At 34.1% G+C, this 6879-nt stretch overlaps 1 pseudogene; it reads right to left on the bottom strand.

Moving 5' to 3' along the window:
* Positions 1-475: 475 nt before the first annotated feature.
* LOC113312049 lies at positions 476-2755 on the bottom strand (annotated as a pseudogene).
* Positions 2756-6879: the final 4124 nt, after the last annotated feature.

Here is a 6879-nt window from a genome sequence, read left to right as displayed (position 1 = left end):
AAATATCTTGAGAAGCATTTCCCCGGAAAGTCTGCCACAGACATAAACTTAGAAAAAAGCTAGCTCCTCGACCTAGATTGAAAGATGATAAAGTGACCAAGACTATCAAGAAACGACCTAAAACCTTCGCCTTTCGGTTATTATTCTGTTTTATCTTCTATCCTCCTATTCTTCAGAAATTCCACAATGAAATGCCCTCTTGTTGTATCTGGTAATCATTATTTTCCATTTTGAGAGTAGAGTTAAAACTTAAGAGATCAGTAGTGGCATCACTTAGGTTCGAGTAGAATGCCTGCTCGAACTGAATGTCGTGCACTGGAAATATGTTCTGATCCATTGCTAGATTCATATTTGGACTCATGGGAGTACTGTCAACTGCATTGCTAGTTTCTTTCAAGATGTGACCAGCCCACATAGTTTCATCAAGTTGCACTTTGCTCCGGAGAGGACTTTGATCATCTATTACCCCATCAAACTACACGTGATTATTAGGATTCCTCACCTGCGGAACATTTGGAACAGAGGATGAAACTAAGTTATCAATCGAGTTCTCCACATGCTCATCTTCTTTACTAAAACGAGAAATGTCCTCTGTAGGTGGTGGGGTTGTAGTTGGATTTGGGCTGGAAATTTGAATTCCATTTGCATTTGATGGAATAGAAGCTTGACTCGATTGAGGGTATGGCATAGAGAAAACTGGTGGTGCCCTCTCTTCATTAATCTGAAAATTTGATGAGATGTCGAGACCTTGAGAAAAATATCTTCCATGTGTGCTAGAGGCCAGGTGATCGTTTCTTGAAGTCCTGCCAAGAAATCCACTACAATAATTGCTGGAAGAGCATGGACGTTTATGCTCACGGTTACTGCCCACCACGGCTTCCAGATCATCCGAGGGCTTCCTCTTCCTGAAAAAATCTAAGTTATTGATTCCTCTCTCCGATGGCTGAGCTGTGATTCTTTCATCTGCTCAGTCTAATCCCGCTACTCCCCCAAGATTAGACAGATTCATATCGCTGGGCTCCGACTGTTGTACTTCCATGTTTGACTCAACTTCAACCCCTTGAATATCATGGTCACTGCTGTCGTCACTGATGGTGATGTGGGATCCACTGCCACCAGAAGAAGATATCGGAGAGAAATTCCAAGGGTGGAGGTTCCTGTATAACGTCTCCTCCTGATTAACTATAGCCTGCCAAGTTTCAATATGTTTGATCGCCATCTTTTCCTGCAACAACCTAGACATATTAACAAGCCATCGGATCCTGGAAAAATTAGGTGACATGTTTGATTACAGCCGTTAATACAATAACCTTCCATTGCTTCTTCAGATCATGAGGCTTCTTGTATGGTGGGGTTTTTTCATCTCTTGGTAAGCCCAATTCAGACAACCATTCCTCGCTTCCGGAGCGCCACCATGGTGGTGCTACACCCTTCTCGATGGGGAACTTCCTCTGAGCTGGCTTACAGTGTCGTGTTAGAGTAGACAACATAGATCCCAAAGTGGTGTCCGTCAGTTCGTGCAAAGAATGAAGGGGAAAAACCCCAAGGCCTCTTTCCCTACCAGGAATTGCATGATCTATCTGGTATTTCTCGATAACAACGGGAGCATTTAGGCCGAATCTCACTTCCTCTTTCCACCACTCACGAAGATTATCAGATGCCCCGATCGCCGACTTACCACTCTCAAGGATGATCCCGTAGACGAAACCTTGGGCTTTGCAAACTTCCATCATTTGCAGCATGTTACTCAGAATTGCATCTTGTGGCGTTAACCTTTTCCTTCTCCTTCGGACACGCTTTTTCGTTTGAGTTTGATGTCTTTTTATATTAGGAACTCTATCCTTTGGTATGCTTTCCTCTTGCATGCGCTTTAAGAGCCATCGGTAGATATTTAATCTCCTCTCAACTTCCACGGCATCTATTTCTTCTTCACTACCTGAACCTTCCTCTACAGTTGCCAGTGGTTCCACTTGCGGACAGATGATAGAAAATCAAGATTTTCATTCGAACTGCTCGTGAATTCAAATATCTTCACCATCTTGAAATCAGGTTATCTATCTTTAAAGTATACTCTTTCGATCTTAAAATTTTGGCCCGAAGCTTCGGTGGGAAAGTACGAAGGCAGAGAAGCTAGTAAACAAACCCCAAGATGAGATCAAATCATGAATTCCCCTGAAAAAAAAAGCTATTCATCAGTAATCAGAACTGAGTTACGTAATTCATGCGATTATCATTCAGGTCTCTAGAAACATGAACAAACAAGAAAATCTAGCAAAACATATACTGTATTCAGATGAGAAACAAAAAGAACAATAAATTACACAGAGCATATAAATGGAAAGAACAAAACGAAATCAGATGATAAAATGAAATTAAATGGGTTTAACCAAAATTTTCAAACCATTTATTGATCCATACATTTATGTTGCCAAAATAAATTACTTACGAGTAAAATTTCCGAAAAAATACGCTAAGACCTAATTAGTATTCCAAATTAACATTATTAACTTTCTTATCATTTCGAAACTAGATAATTTTCAGAGCTATGTAGCAGGCGCGGCTGCAAAAGTTGACCTAGAACTAGAAATGAAGCTTTACGGCTTTGATTGTGAGTCTGTGACTCCAAAGAAATCAAAAATAAATAAATCTATAGATATATACTAAGCAGAGACTACAACATCTTCAAAAATACAGTCAGTGTGAGTGTGCAAGCGGGAAAATGTACTTACATCACCATCATAATCTGAAACTTCATATTAAACGGGAAGAAAAGATGAAAAAAAAAATACAATCACAAATCAGAAAAAATTATAAAACGGGGTATCACATCTATTCTGATTTATTTCCCTATTTCATTTATATATACTTCAAGAGAACTAGAGAAGGGGGGGTCTTAAAAGAATCACTTATAGTACAACTAGACTACAAAGCATATCGAGAATTAGTACACAGTACACACCAACACAATCTAAGACATATACTACAAAATAAAAGAACAAAAAACCAACGTCAGAAACGAGGTATTGGAAAATGAAAATAGGATTCCACTGTAAAATGTTGTTTCTGACTGTGGTAAACGCTGGTTTCATGATATACTCTCAAAGAAGCCAAGGCTAGGCCTAGGATAGTGATAGATGAAATTGAAAACCAGAGAAATAAAGATAATGATAAGTATTCTACGGAAGAAAAATGTTATCAAAATATCCTAATCGGTTTTTTCAATTGACAGATGAGAAAACAAAAGATAACATTTCTTATAAGACGACGGGAAAATAAAAACCAGTAAGGAATAGAAAAACTGAATATAGACAAAAGTTGGGAAGAAGGGGTTGGGTTACCAGGGTACGTAATCCTTTTTGCTATTGTGATTAATTTTCCTTCATCGAACTCTGCAATTCAGAAAAAACAAATGACTATTCTTACTCTTTAACTAGGACTTAAGTGGCAGATTACTTTGATTAATCAAGCCATAACTAAGAAAAGGTTAAACTACAAATATCTGAAGAAAAGGGAAGAATAAGAAATGAAAAATAAGAAGTTTTACATTTTTAGGGACATTCAGGGTAAGGATCGCGTCTTTTTCTTGTTGGAACAGTATAACCTCTTCACTCTCAATTTATAGGCAACTATTAGGAGAAAATCACCAACAAATTCGGAAAAGAATTTAAGCCACGTACTTTTCTTTTAATGCTCATTTTAGAATGAAATCTTTTTTGGATTTCATTGACATACCAAGAACAACGTACATAAATTATCATTTAATGAATTTGTTTAATATTCTTAAAAATTCAAGTTGTGGCAATTATTTTTTACTTTTATTTATTTGGTCTTATATATATATATATATATATATATATATATTGTTGAGGCCTTTTTTTTATTTGCCCTAATTTTGGTTATAAAACAAGTTTATAGGTAGAGGGATTAACCATTCTTCTTCATAAAACTATTGGTTAGATTTTGGTGTTATTTAGTTTAGGTACAATGGAAAAAAGAAATTGTTATTTTATGTGACAAATTGCGGAAAAATCATTAAATTACGACTGTGTATTTATATAGTCGGCAAGCTAAGACTGTGTTATTTATATCACCTGATAGATCGATTAAGACAGTTTGTTGTATTATAATTAGTACGACAAAGTCAGATTCTTCGCTTTTGTATTGTATTTACGATTATTAAATAGTAGTTGTTAGAGTGTTTTTCGGATGATAACGACTTATAAATGTTAGTTGTGGAAACAAAAGTATTTAACAAACTAATCATAAGTGAAAAAGTTCTTAAAATAAAATTTTCACTTAAAGAATCCAATATGTAATCAGGGTATGAATGGAAAGCTTGTTACAGTGATCAAATACTATATTGTATCAACTTAATTAGTTAGTATTTAAAACTATATATGAATTGACATAGCATATGGAAAGAACTCGACTTGTTATACAAGATTTAGCATCTAGTTGTTATTGGAAAAATATAATATTTTTGAATCATTGAGTGTTCAACGTGCGTTTTGTGGATATTATATAATATTCTGACTTTACACATAGTAAAAACACAGCAATTTAAAAGCCTGATAATGAAGACAATTTTTTTTCTTCAGAAACTAGCTTTAAAAAAAGATCGCTTAAAACCCCTATATATTCGATATATTCTGGAAAATTACTGGTTTATTGATATCGGGATTTATAATTTTGCTTCCAGTTATTATTAAAAATTGTATTATGGAAAACCCCTACATAATTCTTCTTTAATCATTGAGTAATTTAACGAGACTTTCGGGATATTGTATATACGATATAATTTTTAGTCGAAACATAAAAACTACTATTTAAATCCCTAATAATGAAGGCGCAGTTTTTACAAGTATGGCTTAGAAGAAAAATGAAAAACTTTTTCAATACTTTGAATAGTATGAAAAACATTCGGGTGTGATTACCTAATCAACTGATCTTGGCAGAAAGCTTGAAGAAGTGTTATTGGACAAATAAAAAATTATTTTATTATTAAAGTTACAATGTAATCGTGATGGTTGTTTATGATTTAATTTATTGATCTGTCTAATAATAAATAATTTATTTAAATCAGCATTGAATTTAAAAGAGTTAGGATTGTTGTTACAAAAATACATAATTTTCATTAATCATGGAGCAGTTTAACATGGGTTTTTTGGATGTTGTGTATATGCTCCGAATTTTGCGCAAAATCTAAATATTTGAACTCCGGTGACGAAGCTTTTTCAAGGCATGGCTCAGGAAAAAGTTCTTATAAAACCCTAAATAATTGGAATATTGGAAAACAACTAGTTGTGACCTCCTAGTCATTATTATTGGGGTTTTGGATTTTGCATATAGTTATTATTGGAAATAACATAACATTCTTTTAAAATTGAGTAATTTGATGAAGCATTTTGTAGGTTGTATATATGCTTTGATTTTAATGCTTATTTAAAATAAACGAAGACAAAGTTTTCTCAAACCAAGCTTACAATTTATTTATTTTAAAAATATTATATGTTTTGAGTACTATGGAAATTAACCAGTTATGATTACATGATCCATTGATCTTGGGAGAAACTAAAAGATGTGTTATTTGAAGCATTAAAAATTACTCAATGATCGAAGTAACTTATTTAACAAATGAATCAAATTAAATTAAGAATATTTTTAAAACCCTATATATTTAGATGTTTTAGGATAAAACCAAATTACATGGAAAAGTACATTAGGTTTGAGAATCAAAATTGTACGAAACGAGCCTAAACTAATGAAAAAGTACATTAGGTTTGAATTACCATGTGAAGGCTAGACTTGTCAATGTATAAGTCCCTTCCGTCTTCTGAATAAATGAAGTCATCTATACATAGTTGTAATCAACACATTGAATTCTTGTAAATTGTGTGGAAGTTGTGAAGGAATGGAGAAATTGAGATCTTGGAGGTATATGGTGAAGTTGTATCGGCTATGTTAGGGAACACCATCAGTTACTTATCACCGTTACTCCCTCACTCTCCTAACTGTTCTTAATTGTTTATTCTACTTGTTACTTTCTCGTCATAAGTGCATTGCTACACCGCATGTTGTTGTAAATCGCTACACCAATACCCAATGTACCTCATGTGACATATTTGATGTCTCATGAAAAATATTAAAGTTATGGACTACTATTATTTTGTCTAAGTCATAGTCATAACCTGCCGACACTACCAAACGCTTAGCCCTGTATAGACTCACCAGGATCAAGTATGATAAAAGTATTGTTAAGTTTGTGAATGACTTTTACTTATGTAAATCAAGGAGAAGATTGTACTGACATGACTTGAGTGTTGATCTCTGAGGATACCAGACACGAACATTTTGAGTAAGTCGATACTTATAAATTATCAAAGGTGGTGTACCACATGATTTTAACTGATAGTCTTACTTGTTGAAGTATCTATGACTTAGAGCATCAAGAAGATGGCTTAAACTTGAAAACTTGTGAGTGGGATGAAGATACTAGTGTTACACCAATAGTAAGAAGACTGTCCAGTTGCCAACATTAGGCTAGCGCTAGCGCCATCAGCATTATGAGGAAAATATGTTTTATACTAATGTGCAATCCATCAAGGAGATCATGTCCAATCAATGTGGATTTGATACAAAGGTGAGTACAATACACATTACTGAGATACTTGGTAAATATATGTGTAAAATATATATAAGAAGAAGAGTTCATTCGGGGGATACCCTAACACACATATATACATACACATATTTGATGTCTTGCGAAAAATACTAAATTTTTGGACTACTACTATTTGGATAAGTCATGCTCATGACCTTCTGACACTACTAGACGCTCAGATCTATGTAGATTCACCAAGATCAAGTATGATAAAAGTA

This window comes from Papaver somniferum, chromosome 9, assembly GCF_003573695.1.
Source record: "Papaver somniferum cultivar HN1 chromosome 9, ASM357369v1, whole genome shotgun sequence".
Taxonomy (NCBI): Eukaryota; Viridiplantae; Streptophyta; class Magnoliopsida; order Ranunculales; family Papaveraceae; genus Papaver; species Papaver somniferum.
Note: the sequence above shows the minus strand (reverse complement) of the source record. Positions and strands in the feature narration are given on the sequence as shown.